Raw genomic sequence first — 17,079 nt, 5'->3', positions numbered from 1 at the left:
AATGATATGTGGTCCTTATGGACATTATTATATGGCACTAAGGTGCAATTCTACGCTGCACTCCGGTGCAATTCTACGTGGCACTTCGGTGCAATTATACGAGATGTGGTGACATCATAGTGCACAACCTCTATAGACTCACATATCTATAGTTCTCACATGTGTACATGGGCTTTGAAAAGAGAACATAATTTGATATAATGATATATGTGTATTTCTCGTGACATGGTAGAAGTGCATATATGTCATGGTGATATGAGATGCTATGCGTTTATGTATTATATGATTATAGAAATTAGTAATGTATTGTGGCATATTAAAATATATATAATATGTTTATATTCATTATACGCTCATATGACGGAATTGAAGTAATGACAAGGAAATTAGTAAGAATAAACAAGTTGGTGATATGAGAACAATGTATGTGATATATGTATATGATGTGTGATATGAATTGCATGATATGATATATATATGTGATAGGGGTTATGGTATCTGTTACATAATATACATGAATATATGTTGATGTATATGTAATTGAGTTGTATAATTTGATAGCATAAAACAATCATGCATGATTAGTGGGTATGAATTCCATTAGATGTGTTTTCTTTATGTCTCACTAAGTCATCGACTTAGCGTGTGAGTGTTTCACACGCAGGTTACAGAAAGTGAATATAGAAGCTGTGAGGAGCAATACATGTCAGCATCTCCCTTACAAAATTTCAGATCAGAAAATAGATGATTTAAATGTTTTTGGTTATTTTGAGTATAGTTAGCATGTATTAATTGGTTGAATTAAGTATGCTCTGATTGATTTTGGTTATTGTGGTTAGTTTATGTAACGAAACCGCTTTTACTTTAATGAAATGTTTAAATTTTCTTTGAATTTTATCAAGAGTCAAAGTTTGAAAAGTCAATGTGACACCTCATACTCGTATCCGGGTCGGATACGGGTTGGGGGTGTTACACAGACACCATTGCCGACCGTCATAGATGGTAGTTGTTCAGTCTTAAATTTCATGGGTCTTGTTCGTCTCGACACCCTAAGTCTGAATTAGCCCTCCATTTTGTCGAAAACTGTTTTGAAGTCTACGAATTGGAGAACACAAGTAAGAAAGCTGAAACGTTTCAGTCAAGATTAATGGGTTTTGAGACATTTTCTGGTGAAACAACCATCAGATTCGGACCACCATCTGTTTTTAGTTTATATTTTCAATTATTTTAAATTAAATAATAAAAAAATATCACATCATTCATAAATAATAATAAAATATTTCAGAGGGATCAAAATATGAATAATTTGAAAGTTTAGTGAGTATATTAGAAAAATTGAAAGTATGATGAGTAAAATAGGAGAGATGATATAGTTTAGTGAGAAATTGTGTATTTTACTCATAAATTAATTAATTATTTTCCTAAAAAAACTTCATGACCTATATTAGTATAAATATACTTATATTATTAAACTTTGATTAAATAGGTGGTGCATAGGGTTGAGTATCTGGTTTAAGCTCGACGAACAGTAACAAAAGTAGGTTTCATGAGTATGGGTACAAGTTTGTTCTTTAAATCTGATTTTTTTAGTTATTTATTTTATTAATATATTTATTCTGAAATCTTATTTGTATTTATCTCGTACAAAAAGTTTTTGTTATTAAAATATGTGTCATTTTAAAAAATATTTCTAGATTAGGCAAAGTTTGACTTTATTTGATCTTGTTATATTCTTTTTGAAATTAAAAAAAAAAATTGGATAGATTTATGATGAAAATAATTTGATTTGATCTCATTCAACTCAAAAAATAATAATATAATTGATCTTTATATGCTCAATGATAATTACTATAATATTACTTTTTATATTTTTTAATTAAATTTCTATTTTATTTGATAATAAAAAGAATTATATATCTATTTATTTGATAATTAAATGTTATTATAAAAATTGAGTTATATTTCAATATAATATGGAGCTTTTCTAAATTTATGGAAAAAGTTTACACTTAAATTTAACGTGAGTTTGATCGAATCTCATTCGTGTCTATTCCTAATAGTATTATGTGTTAATTAGATGTTAATTTAATACAAATCAACTCACCTCAGTGATTAAAAGAATCGATTCTATTTTTAGGGGTCATGGGTGATTAAAGAACACAAACGACTGTAAAAAGTAATTGAAGAACATTAATTGTTAAATGATTAAAAATATTCAGAATATATACCACTTTAAAATAAAAAAATACATGCTAATTGAATTGAAAACTATTAAAATATTATTATTTTGAAATGATAATTAACATTATTATAGTTTTTATACTTTTTAATAAAATAATTTAAAGTAATTAATAATATTATAATTTTTTTAAAATTTTTATTCACGTACATCTCACGTGACTGTCATCATACGTTCCAATTTACTAGAAAATCCTATATATAATATATCCAATTTCGCAACAAATGCTCACCGGCATATTGCTCCCTATGACCATTTCATTCTCTCCATCTGTACCTCTGTCATTTCCACCAGCGCACTCGCACACCCGTGCTTTTACCTTACGCGCCACCGTCCCTGTCCCCACCGCTTTCTCGTCTCCAACCTCTCCTTCTCCTCTTCACCGTAGATTCCTCCGGATACCTTCTCCGATAATGAACTCCAACACGAAACTCGCCGCGATTCAACTGGAGCTGTATCAACTCGATGAGATATCCGATTTAAAAAGCTTCTCTCACCGAGTGGTCATATCTCTATCTGCGGCGTCGGTTCCCTCCTCTCCGGTTGGTACAGATAGCTAAGCTTCCAACTTGATATTATTGATGATCATCATCATGATTCATCGATCATCGCTTGATTCCGAGCAGAAAGGAGCGCGCGGAGTACGTTTCCAAATCTATTAAACTTCAGAGTAGCGAAATTGAAAGGATTTAGGCGTGTCTTTGCTCACGTTGTTCCAATTTTCTTTGACCGTGGCATCGTCAAGCCAGAAACTAAGGTTATGTTTGGATACTGAGAATTTAACGAGAAAGAATAGCCGTTTCCTACTTATTCGGGAATTTGATCTGAAAATGCTTATTTCCTCCATGTTTAAAGATGAATTTTGACGTTTTTTTTTAATTTCAGGAGATATCAAGCTTAAGTGTAGAACCTTGTGAAGGATTGTTACTGTTTTTGAGATTAAAAAATCAGAGGTATTGCTTTTCTATTTCAAAATTTTGGAATTTTGAGTTGCAAATTTCAGCTTTACCTGATATAATTCTATTTCTTTGTAAAATTAGATTCCAGCTTTCATTGAAAGAGAATTCGAATTCCGTTTTCTAGCTGTAAGTTTCTTCCTACTTGATTTACTGCTAATTGGCTATCCATTTATTGCTTTTGTGTATATTTAGGATTGATTTGTTTGTTTTATAGGTCTTGCCAGAAACACTTGATGGAGAGCCCTTTGCCAATCCAGCCGTATGTGAAATTTGATTAACTTACCTTTTCTTGTCGCTTATGTTGCTCGGACTCTTTTTTAAAAGTTGTATTTGAACACTTGTACCTGTTAATTGTTATATACTACGACTTGGTTAGGGAGATATTATCTTCCAAATACATTGAAAATTTTTAGAAAAATTAAACATATCATGTCACGCATTTACCAGTATTTGACACACAAACACCCGAGTTCAAGTAACATAGCTTGGGACTTCTCAAAGGGTCATAATTTTTCGTTTATATTTGCTTGGGATATCAATGCAGGTTCTTTGTGGTCGTTACAGTGATGAGGAATTCTTTCAAATTAGATGCAAAGGTTAGGTTTCTTGTGAATTTGTGGTTCTGAGTGAAAGAAATTATGATTTTTGTTACTTGTTGATGTTGCTTCATTCATTATACTTGTAACAAAAGCTTATGCCTTCTGTGCAGGAAGTAAGGACGTTTATTTCTAGCATTATGGTCGTTGCAACATCGAGAAGATTTGGCGAGATGATATCTTGCCGTGCTGTCTATATCTTCGACACTGGTATGTACTTATTTTATATTTGATGCACGTCTCACGCTGTAGTCCTACATCATATGTATCAAGTTATGTTGCTCCCACTCTTCATTTATCTTAAAAGTATTTGTATCGGACACCAACATCCGATACTCTCACACGAATACGAGTAGCACATGCATAAAGTATATGAAGAATGCATAAAACTTTCCTTCTAGATTCGAAGTCGTTAATAAGCTATCAAAATCGACTCTTCATTTCTGTATTTCTGTGTGGTTTGATACTTTGATCTATGTATCTCTTCAAGTGGTAATATTTAAGAAGATATTTATGAATTCCCAATGCCAATTGAGTTTTCTAGTTGGGCTAAGAAGTATTTCGGTTAAACCGAGTAATAGATTTGTGGTACTTCAGTGTATAGGCAGCTAAGAATCTAGGTGATATTGCTTACAACTTTCTGGATCATACTTTCCTCGGAGACAAAACAACCATAATCAGGACGTATTTGGCGAAAACGGGTTCCGGCATCATGGAAGAGGAGCCTCCAGAATCTCTGAAGTCTCGCTACGGCGGCTGATATTATAGGCAAATTGACAGGTTATCCTCTTGACATTTCGGGATGGCAAACGGACGGGTCGGTTGCGGATATCCCCTCCCCATCTCCATACCCACCTAATATTTTCAAATCAATCACTCGCCCATCACCCATGATGGGTAAAATTTTTTAAATTCACATCCGCCCACGCAGATACATTCTCAAATCCATCCCCACACCCACTACCCAACTGGAGACGTACCCGGCCAGACCCGCCTGACAGCAACCTTAAGTTATACATAAGCAACAAACGTAAAACAAACACGTCCAATAAGAAATGTAATAAAATAAACTAAGGATTATCTGAGTTTAGTGTTAACATAGATTTCAGAGTACATAAAACCATAATAAAAAAAACATAATTAAAACCTAGAAACATAAATGACAAACACATAATATTTTTGTTCTTTGGCACAAATAAATGGCAAACCTTAAAATTATACCTAAATTTATAATGGTCCAAAATTTAATGGATATTTAGTGGGTGGGTGGATGCGGGGTGGGTAAGGTCTCAAACCCACTACCCGCCCACTACCCGCGACGGATATCCCTTTCTAAAACCACACCAACCCATTACTTACTAATGTTATACACATCCATGTCCCAATTGAAGCGGGTACGGTACGGAATCCACGAAAGTATATCCATTTGTCATCCCTAATTGTTAACCATAGTTCAAGGTCTTATAATTTGCCTTAGGCCATCTTCAATCCTCATCTCTACTCTAGCGTATCTCTATCTTTACTCTAGAGATTAAACAGTAATTTATCTCTAGCGCTATCTCTACATTACCACTAATTCTACTTTATTCACAATATTTAACTATTATAATATTAATTTTATAAATATAAAAAAATCAGAAAAAATATAGAAAATTCAAAAAATTACAAAAAAATTAATATGATTATTTATCTAATTTTGGAGAGCTTGCTTAACTCTACTTTGGAGAAAATCTCCAATGCAGCGCAGCATTAGAGATGCCCTTATTGGTTGTTATATTCAACTGGCCTAAGAGACTAAGCTAGGAGGGTTTATCGCAAGAATTTTAATTTTCAAATAAAAACACCATTATTGTGCTACTATAACAATATTACTTTATATTAAATGTTAAAATTGTTATCTTTTATGAAAGATTAAATATTATAATAATTAGTTTGTTAAATTTTCATACATCCAAAGTTTAAATCCAGAGTATCAAATAGCGTTCCGAAAACGTGATAGCGGTTGTGATATTGCGATCGTATAACCGTCTGAAACTGATTTTTCATGGTTTTTGCGGAGAGTCACAGATTCACATCAATCTCGGTCGATTGTGCTCACAATTTAACGAGAAACAGATGATTGCGCCGATAACGGGATGCAACAACCGTGATTTAAAAACAAACACTGGTGACATAGTTTTTTTTTTCAGACAATGATGAAGGAAATAGGAAGGGGATGATGAAGGGAGAGGCAGAAGGCCATAACCATTTTTGTTTCAAACAATGATGGGGGAAGGAGGAAGGAGGAAGGAGGACGGGGGAAGGGGGAGGCAGAAGGCCAGTACAAAGGTCGGGGAAGGGGAGGCAGAAAGGTTAGGGAAGGGGTGATTTATTTCTTTTTTTTAAATAATTTTTAAAATATAATTTTAAATGATATATTAATTTGAGATCCCTTTCACTTTTAGAATTTATAATTTAATCCATATTTTAAAATGTAAACTTTAATTTTTATTTAATTGAGTCTTGATTTCAGTAATATAAATTTATACAATTTAAATTTTATCATTTTTAATTATATTTAATTTAGTCATTTTAGGATAAGTTATGCGACATTTAAAAAAATTCACAACCGCAATACCCGCAATGACTGCAATGAAATCCGTTATATCCGCAACCGTGATAAACGCGACACGATCGAAAAATGTGACCGCGAATGTTACTTAAAACTATGTTTAAATCCTCCGTTGAGAGTGATGAGTAGTTTTGATTTTGATCGGTTTGGTTTTTAAAATTTTAATGATAAAAACAAATTTTAATGAGTAGGTTTTTTAAATTTTGATTGGTAGGGACTGGTGTACTTAATTGGATTCACGAATAAAATATAATTAACAATAGAAATTAGAAATTGAAGAGTAAAATTAAAATTAAGAGATTTAATATTATATTAAAATAAAAAGAAGTTGAGGACAATGCCACTAGGACAAAATTTAGCTCGTTTCATGGGTAAATGTTTTGGCGTTTAAGAATGTTGTGCATCGGTTCATGCTTAAAATATAAAATTACCGTTGAATTTGACAATTGTGATCAATTTGACACGTGGATTTTGGATCCAATTATTTTTTTATTAAGCTAAAGGTGATTACAAAACAATATTTGTTTTAAATGTTCTCAACCGTTTGATTATTAGATTAAAAATTTTGAGAACACGGGTTATCATCTTTTAGTTTTATCCTTGATTAAATAGTTAATAAATTTTTGTAATTTTTAATTTAAATATTTTTTTAAATAAACCAAAATATTATTATATTAAAATTATATGGAATATATAAATTTTGACAGGAACTGAGGATTTTTTGGGCCCTCACTATGCCCTGGTAATTGGGTCGTGCGGATCAAATTGATTTTTGAATTTTATAAAATTGGTCAAGTTTATCTCTAATTTCTTTAGTTATGCTATTGTTCATACCTGATGAATTCAGTTAAATTAACCCTTAAAACCTTTTTATATCAAAGTGACTTTTCAGGAGTCAATTTGATCAAATTTATTAGGCGGATTTGGCCAATGTTATCAAATTTAAAGGTTTCATTTGAATAAGAACACATTCGAAGGCTATTTGACAAAAGTTCATGTCATTTTAAGTCTACTCGACTATAATAAACACTAAATTGAAGTATCTGCCTCACTAAAACCGAAGCATTTGAACCGAATTTGATAATTTTCTTTCTATTGAATCCTAATTCTGCTTTAAAGAATTTGGATAGAAATCGGAAGTTCGATACAATTGATTAAATCGACACTTACATTTCGGATTTTATCATTTACAAGTCTCAGATTTCTTTGTGCTCAAACTACAATCTCACTTCTACCGAAACCGAAATACTTAAATAGACACAAATATGAAAATCAGCACTGTAATTCCTTCAATCTTATAAAGCATCAAAGCTACAATCCTTATCCTTTTCAAGTTCAGCAATTAACAATTCCATCATTTTCTTATACATTGGCATATAATGATCATTAATCATGGCTCTCGATAGCCGGATCTTACTATACAGTTCTCTAGGTGTTTCGTATATTCGAACCGGACCACTGCCGGATCCATCACCATTTCGGTCATCATCTATGTCAGCAGCATCCGACGGAGGTGTGGCAACGATATGCATAATTCTACCTGGGGGATAGAATCGGAGGTTCTCGGAGGTATCTGAGGAAGAAATGGGACTTCTACTTCCTGAGGAAGCATCGGCTGCGAGTACATTCTCCTGTTCCATAATTTATTTCGCCGCAGCAGCTTCTTCTACGCAGGCATGAAGATCAACTTTGCTCTCCCGCCTCTTAAGCTCTTTCTCGAGTTAATACCACAACTCACCGCCTGCAATTTCATCTGTGGTAGATGTAGTAATAACTCTATCCATAGCAATCAGGGGTTCATCTTCATCGGTGTCATCATGGCCCGAACCGCCACCGGAACTACATTCCACTTTGATTCGCATTTCATTTATTGTGACCACTTCAGTCACTAGAGCTTCAGAACTTTCGGATGCTACTGAAGCATCGATAATGTCATCCCCTTTAGCATTCAAACCCGAGCTCACATTCTGACGACGGGGACCGATGCAAGACCATGAAGTTAGAGATGAGCGGCTTCTTACAACAGCTTGAGCAACATTTTGAGCACCTTTCATGACAACCTATATTTTTAAAGAGAAGAATCCACCCAAAAACCGACTGAAATTAGAGGTTGATCACAATTTGGTTCAGTTCGGTTTTAATAGATATATTTATCGAGAAAAAACATGAAATCATCTCAAACCTAATTGCAATGGTTCGAATTGATTCATTGATTTTTTTAAAAAAAATTAGAAGTATACTTGTATATAACATTTCAAGTTTCTTTTAACTAATTTAAAAATAAATATTTATTTTCAGATTATAAAAAATCAAATAAAAAAGTAAAATTTGGTTTGATTTGAAAAATTGTGATTTTTAAGTTATAAATCGAAAATCAAACCAAATATATTTAGTCATTACTTTAACCACAATCGGACCATACTAAAAAACTGTGCATTTCTAGAAATGTGCTGTAGATTGTTATCGGCTTTACCTTTGTGCTGCTAGAAACTGGTCGAAGAAGAGCACCAGCACCAGCGACCCTGGCTTTTGCAGTAGCCATCGAGGGAAGACGTGAACCCAAAGCAGTGGCAGAACGATAAACAACATTAAGAACCCTGATTCGTTCAACTTGATCCCTCAAATCATTTAGCCACGATGATGCTGTAACATGATGATAACAAATTTTAGAGGTGAGGAAGAACAATAATTGAGTATGCTTATTCGGACTTAAGTGTGAAGTGTGAACGTCATACACAAATATGTCTGACACAGGTATGATAAGATTTTTTAGGTTTTTCATGTATTTGGAGAATTCTTGGAGGTCATATGTCTGTATCTATGTGTTGAACATGAGTGTCAGCCACAGGTACTTCATAATTTTTTTTATGAAACAACCTGAATTACAACCATTATAAACAATTTATTCGCATTTTTGTTACAGTGAGGAGAAAATGAAAAGTACCTCAGCACGATGGTCATCAACTGAAGCAGCAGAGAATGTAGGCACTAAATCAGAGCCATTGATGATAGTTGTAATGAAGTGCTTGCCTGATTCTGCTAAATCCCATGTCATACAGGCAGCTGCAACATTAAGACTTTAAGCGTTTAGTAAGTAGTGCAAATCAATTTCTTTAAAAGAAAAAGCCTCTTCAACCATATAAATATAAAGAAATATATATATACACATATATATATATAACCTTTTATTGGTTATTCAAATAAGACGGGCCCTTATTTAAAAGGACGTATATGAAATAATAAAAATCTAAGAATGAAATTTATCAAAAAAACTAAAACTAAAATGATCTTGGTCTCTCTTTTAACAACTCCTAGAAAGATCAAGATACGAGAGAAGTGGTTAACTCAATTTTCACGCTTCATGTTCGCCTTCGAAACCAATGCTTTGATAAAATTTAGACATAGGGTTTTATTATTTCATAAGTCCTTTTAAATAAGGACCAATCTCATCACAGGAAAGCTATTCTTGAAAAGAAAATAGATAAACTCAAATTAAAAACATATCAATAAACCTAAGGAAAGAAATAAAAGAGTAACACAAGCCTTAATTAAATAACACAAATTAAGGGCCGTTCATAACATAGATTTGGCCCGTAACAACCTTTCACTAAAAGAAAAAGGCTTATGTTACTTGGAATAGGGCATGAATGTTGGACGAACATCTATACTAAATATGAAACATTTAATACGTCAAATTGTTTACCAGGAGCAAATGTAAAACAAGTGCTGGAAGCAAACTCTTTACGTTCCCGAAGAATATATGTTAACAATGCTGCTGTTCCACCTCCAAGCGAATGCCCGACAATCTAACAATGAAAGAAAATATAAGATAAACAGCTGTAAATATAGGCCTGCAAAATATTTCAAATCATCATGTCACAAAAATATATAATTTCAACTAAAAATAAGGAAGCTACAACTAAGTTCAATAAGGCCAGACATCAAGGAACCAAAAAAATCAACAATTAGGCATCCACAAAATATACGTGATCTAGTTGAGAAGAAAAGTTAGACCAATTAGACTTCGGTTCCAGGTTTTTATTCATTGAATAAAGTTAAAAACAAAACAGTTAGCAATTACCTTAACTTTGTAGTCAGGATATTCACCAAGAGCCTTGAGCAGGCAAGGAGCGGTGAGCTTTGCAATCCAACGAGCTGCAGCAACCATTCCACAGTGCGAATATCCTAAGACAAGATTGCTAGCCCACCATCATCTAAAACCGAATGGTGGAAAGGCACTACTGCACCGGTTGCTGCTGTTAGTGTATCTTTAATGCTGTGAGTGCCACGAATCAACAGAAGGAAACACTTTGATTTTTTATCACGTATGATTGTGAAAGCTGGTTTCATGAGCTGCAACAATTATTCCATAATTAATTGAAACTGATTAAAAGAACAGATACTGCACAACTATCCACGGAAACATAAAATCCAAGTATGTTAAATTCAAACGAGGATGCTAATCGTTGTTACTCAAAGTTGGGGTGCGTCATTTAAGTGTCAACTACAAGTATGTGTCAAACACGGATGTGTTAATATTTTTTCCCCCAAGTTTTTCATGCATTTAAAGGATTCTTGAAGGGTCATATGGTATGGATAAATATCGGATATGAGTGACGGATATGGTACTTCAATATACTAAAGCGTCAAAGCAACATAGTTATTAGTGTGGATACTTCTCAAGGCTACATCAACAACAACAAGAGATGCTCCCTTGGTTCTTAAGGTCCTTTACATAAGTTTGATGAAAATGGATAATCTTTTACAATGTCTTCTCATTCTTTCCCCCACAACTAAGGCTTGTTAGCAATGTTCCCTTGCGCTTAAGCTAAGGTCTTCAATCAGTATTCCTATTTGATATCACAAGCTATGTTAACCCATACTAATTTTTTTAAATGCTAATCTTTAAGACATGAGTCGAATATGAGATGTGATCATGCAAATATATGAAGAAACTTCTAGAAAAATGATCATGTCCATATCTGATATTTACCCAAATCCGGGTGACAGAAATCGAGAAGACTAATATTTAGACAAGCAATAAACTATTCGATGACAAAGGCTTCATAGAATCTATTAAGTACTGGGAAGTGAAAAAACAAACAAGAAATACGAGTACAGCACAATAATGGACCTGATGAACAAGAACTTTTAACAAACTAAGACGCCGTACAGCAGAACAGGATAATAATAAAAATTTAATATACAATAATACACTATGAAATATAAAAGCAAACTTTTCATTTAATTTTAATAAGCAGTAGCTTTAATTTTTATTTATTTGATCCATGCTTCATAGATCAAGAATTGACAGACTAGTAGGGATGTTCAATTCATCAAATAAAAGTTTTCCTTTTTCACATAATAAAGTCAAAACAATAAATAAATGGATGGAAGAAGGTAACATACCTCAGCTTTAGGCTTATGAAGAAGTACATCTTCCTGCGAGTGACCAGCAGAGTCTAAAAACACAGGAAATGGCTTCTTTGAGAAAAGCATACAAAGAGTTAGCAGCCTTAGCAGATTATTCAACTCCTTTTTAATCTCTTCACCATTGAGTTCCAGACAATTATCTCCACCATATACACTTGCCACTTGAAAATTTCCCTAAAAACAAAAAGAATAATAAGTTTTTCAACTCAATTTTTAATCCTCGTCTCAAAGCATTACTTGAAATAAAATCGTGCGCTTGCATTTTACGAACCTGCCTCCGCATAAGATAATTAATGCCAAAAGCCAAATCGCCGATCGGCCATTTCCCGAGAGTCTCCGAGTAAGTAAACCGCAGAGTCTCCGATATCGTGGCGATCGCTTCGAGCCACGTTGCGGGAGCTTGATCCGGTCTTCTAACTATCCTCCGCTTCACCGATCTGCTCGAATTCGATAAATCGTCATCTTCTTCTCCCGCTACCGGGCCGCCTTTAGCTTCGGATTTCCTTAACCAGACGCAGTAAAGTATCAATGCCGCCCCCGCCGCCGTCGCCATTGTGCCGGCGGCCATTGTGCCGGCGGCCATTGTGCCGGCGGCCATCGTGTCGGCTTTCCTAATCCGACAGATCTCTTTGAGAAATCGATTGAACTTTCAAAAATTATAGATAATTTGGATCTAACGTGTAAAAAATAGATTGTGTCATTAAATATTAGGTAAAATACATTAGAGATCACTAAACTATGCTAAAATGATCGTATCTAATCACTTAAATCTTATCGTATTATTACAAGTGATCATTAAATTTCTCAAAATTATTATAGCTTTATAGTGAGTAGTTTGTAATAGTTCGATAAATTTAATTATTACTTTGTTAAGACTATTCTTATTATTTAAGCATAGTTTAGCGACATATGATATATTTTATCCTTAAAAATTGATAGGACTATTCTTATTCGCGGGTTTTTAGTATGTTCTATGATAGTTTTAAGGTGACATTTAACGTTAAATTGACAAAAAAATCCGATTAAAATGATAATAATAATTTAACGATTCAATTACCCAATTTTAAAATTTAGATTTTAATTTAAACAATAGTTATAATTTTAGTCCATTTATCAAAATTAAATATTAAATTAATAATGATAATAATAATGAACCGTAAGAAGAAGGGTTGTTTATTCATTTCAGTAGAGCCTCAACTTACCTCACATAAGGTAAAATTTAATTTGAGCTGAGATGATACTGCCCCATTTGATAAGCACAGACGAGCACGGTTAATGATAAATATTGTTAAATTATTTTATAAAATATTAAATATATAATTATAAATTAGTTAAATATTTAAATATAATTTAATTAAAATATAATATTTATAAAATATTAGTTTTCAAAATCTTATTTTAATTATAATTAGATCAAATATTAATTTAAAAAAAATATAATAATTTATTTTCATAGTTTTGAAATTATGGTCTCCACTGTCTTTGACACTATATCGTCGTCGTCGCCGTTACTGGTATCATCTTTTGTCGTCGATTTAGTCTTTGTCATTTGTCGACGGTGAAATATGATATTGGCGACGACTGTGGCGATGACGAAGACAATGACGATGGCGGCAGCGGGAATTTCAAAGCTATTAAAATAAATTAGGGTTTATACATTTCCCAAATTAATATTTAATCTAATTATAATTAAAAATAAGATTATAAAAACTAATGTTCTATAAATATTATATTTTAATTAAATTACATTTAGTTTTTTAACTAATTTATAATTATACATTTAGTACTTTATAATTTAACGTTTTATAAATTAATTTAATAGTGTTCATCATTAACGATGTTCATCCGTACTCGTCGAACGTGACAATATCATCCTAAAATAAATGTAAAACTATTTTAATATTTTACGAATAATTATTTAAAGTATGATCGATTTGATCAGAGTTTAAAATTTTTCAAGCCCCAAATTTGGTATGGTTTATAAATATTTCTATTATATCCTTTTATAACTATTATCGTTAGAATTATAGATATGAATATATATTTTGAAGGCCATAGATATTCTTACATATTAATTAATGAATGTTCTTTCATTAGTTTTTAAAGAATTAATTATAAAATAAATGTTCAAACTATAATGTTTTTCATGAGTAGGTGTCTACATTATTTTTTAAATGATCACAGTGTCTAACAATATAAACATTACCACTTTAGGTGTCATAGCCGTAAACACCGTTTGGTATTTCTAAAAATCTTATTTAAAAAAATATATACATTTAAAAAAACACACACACAAATTTCAAAATAGCCCCAAAACATTAAAAACCTTCATTTCAATCTTTAAGCCCAACCTTTATCGTTGACGAAGCCCACCCGAACTCACCTACCCCCGAAAATCAATACCCATATGAAACTGTGATCGATCAACGGTCGATCGACGACCAATCAACTTTTAGTACCATGTGAACACTATGATGAAAATCGTGATCCCAAGCGATCCCGAATACCAATAGGCGGCGTATGAATAGAACAATGGCAGGGACTAAGTCAACGGCGGTGGTCGTGGTCGAAAATGACGGTGACTATGGGTTAGGGTTAGGATTTAGGATTTTTATGATTTTTTTTTTTTTTTGCAATTTAAGAGAAAACAAGGATCTTTTTATAAATATAATAATATTTCCAATTTGAAAAAAAATTAAAATTACTATAATATGACACATGTCACTTAACAGAAAAAGCTAACGACAGTTATAGCCAGGACACTTAAAGTGATAATGTTTGTAACGTTAGGCACCAGGATTATTCAAAAAATACTGTAAGCCCTTTTCGTGAAAAATGGTATAATTTAAGTACTTATTTTATAATTCAACCATTTTTAAAATAGAATTTGTTGAGTCAATCGAATGGATGAACTGGCAAATAGGGGGTGAATTGACAATTAAAAATTTTGGTGGAATCTTGAGAAAAAAATATAAACAAATGAACACAAGAATTTAGAGTGGTTTGACTTTATTAACTAAAGTCTACACCTACTACCTTAGCTATCCACACTAAGGATTTCCATAAATTCACTAATTTGTATCTACATTTGAGGATAAGGTGTAACCTTACAACTCCCTCAAGAATTATAAATCAAATTCTTGAGACACTCTCTTAAAGAGAAAATTATAAATTGCAAACTCATAAAATCCTCACTATGAATGAGTTTACACAATTCAAGAATAAGTAAGAGCACTTAAGAAATGAATACAAATGAGTACAATAAGTGTTCTTTGAAAGTAAAAAAGAATATTGAAGAATGTTGACTTGATTTAGCTCAAATTTGTTGTTTATGAATTTCTCTTTTGTCTCTTGTCTTCACAAATGACTTGGGATCTTGTTTTTATACTCCCTCATTTAATTCCAATCGTTTGAGTTGTTGTGTGAGTGAATAGAGCCGTTGGGAGGTAATTTCCCGCATTAAATATTGTCTAGAAGTTTATAGTATCAGTACTCGTTCTTTCAGTATCGATACTTCCTGCATTAAATACAAAAATTTGACCGTTGGGAAACTCTAGTATTGATACTGTCACAAGGGTATCGGTACTACTATATTCAATAGTATCGATACTACATAGTATCAGTCCCATTTTAGTATACTGAAATTTTGACAGATTCAAAATCAAAAGGTAGTATCAGTACCACCACTAAGAGTATCAGTACTACTATATTAAGTAGTATTGATAATGTATATTGTATCGGTACCATTTTAATATTCTGTTTTGAGAGTATCGGTACTGCCTTAGCATTATCGATACTACTTCATCATTTTGGACTTCAGCATCGATATATGTATCGATACTTTTTGAACAGTATCGGTATTGTTCTAGTAGTATCGGTACTACTATGCTTAAAAATCATTTTTGACTCGATTGAAGTTCGAAACCCTTAGTAAAAATTATTTCAAAAATATTTCCTGTATAGGACTCAATTTTTCAATAGACTGAGGAGTAAAATTGACTTTTTAACTTTAAAGTATAATTTATATATTCGAATGACTGAATCGAATATAATCTTAAAATTTGTAAAAAACCTATTTAACAATTTTTGGTATATCAAAATATCAAATTGTTTTCAACAATCTCTTTTTTTATATATATAACAAAACATTTTAGAATTTTAAAATTTTATTGAAAAAAAATAATCCCCTTACTCTAACATTTCTCCCCCCTTTTTATTAAATCAAAAAGACAAATTTCAGAATAAACAAAATAAATAACAAATATGTGAAGATCATTTGGGCCAAACAAGTTAGTCAACATAATTAATATCCATATGCAATGGGCATGGTCACAATAAAAGAAAACATGGCTGAAGATATGCGAAATATTATAAACAGAAACATATAACAGACCATCCAAAGCATAAAATAAAGACTAAATCCAAAATATCAAAGTCTAAAAATTCAAATGAAAATGTAAGTTCAAAGTGTGTCATGCAACATCAATGGAAAAACAACTAGCAAAGAAAAATCATCATGCACCTGACGGAGGATCAGGATCTGAAGGAGGTACGCGGAAAGAAGCAAAGTCTCGAGAAAGAGTGTCAAGCCTATTCGTCACCACGTCGAATCAAGCAAAGATGTCTCATCAGGAATCCATATGCATCGCTTGCAGTGCCAACTGTTGAGAGGCGATCTCGAACACCTAAATTCCCAAAGCAGTAAAGTGAGACTTTATAGAGATAAACCTCAAGTCCAATGTCTTCATCATGGACTGGAGGTAAGGGGCACCTCACCACCAGTGCTAGGAGGCTCGTTAGGAATGCGATTCATGGGATCATCAACGTCATGTAGAACATCATCGTCCTAAGGTGGAGCTAGAGTCAGAGCCGCTTGATGCCGCTTGAGATGAACTTATATCGAGCGCCTCTTTTGCTTTCATTTCCCAATTGTCTCCAAATTTAGTCGATCCCGACTAAAGCCTATGTTGATATCTACCCAAACTCTTAATCTCGTGTAACACATAAAACAATACATCACAAAAAAGAAAATTGAAGCAGTAGTTTGCTTTGGCTTAGTTCATATATAATATATCACTGCCGGGTGGATGCACTTGCCATTAGGGATAGACATGATATCTGAATTCGACAGGATATTATTTGATTAGATTCGATCGAGTTACGTCAGATTTTTTAAAAAGATTGAGATCGGGTCGGTTTTTTTAAAGGTTTTGTTTGAGTCGGATCAGGTACAAGTTTAAG

At 32.6% G+C, this 17,079-nt stretch overlaps 2 pseudogenes; one reads left to right on the top strand and one right to left on the bottom strand.

Moving 5' to 3' along the window:
- The first annotated feature begins 3,069 nt into the window (after window positions 1-3,069).
- Window positions 3,070-4,587, top strand: LOC120160540 (annotated as a pseudogene).
- A 3,024-nt stretch (window positions 4,588-7,611) lies between these two features.
- LOC120160679 lies at window positions 7,612-12,437 on the bottom strand (annotated as a pseudogene).
- Between the last annotated feature and the right edge of the window lie 4,642 nt (window positions 12,438-17,079).

Source organism: Hibiscus syriacus, unplaced genomic scaffold (assembly GCF_006381635.1).
Source record: "Hibiscus syriacus cultivar Baekdansim isolate YM2019G1 unplaced genomic scaffold, ASM638163v2 tig00111392_pilon, whole genome shotgun sequence".
Classification (NCBI taxonomy): Eukaryota; Viridiplantae; Streptophyta; class Magnoliopsida; order Malvales; family Malvaceae; genus Hibiscus; species Hibiscus syriacus.
This window is presented reverse-complemented; position numbering and strand designations above follow the sequence as displayed.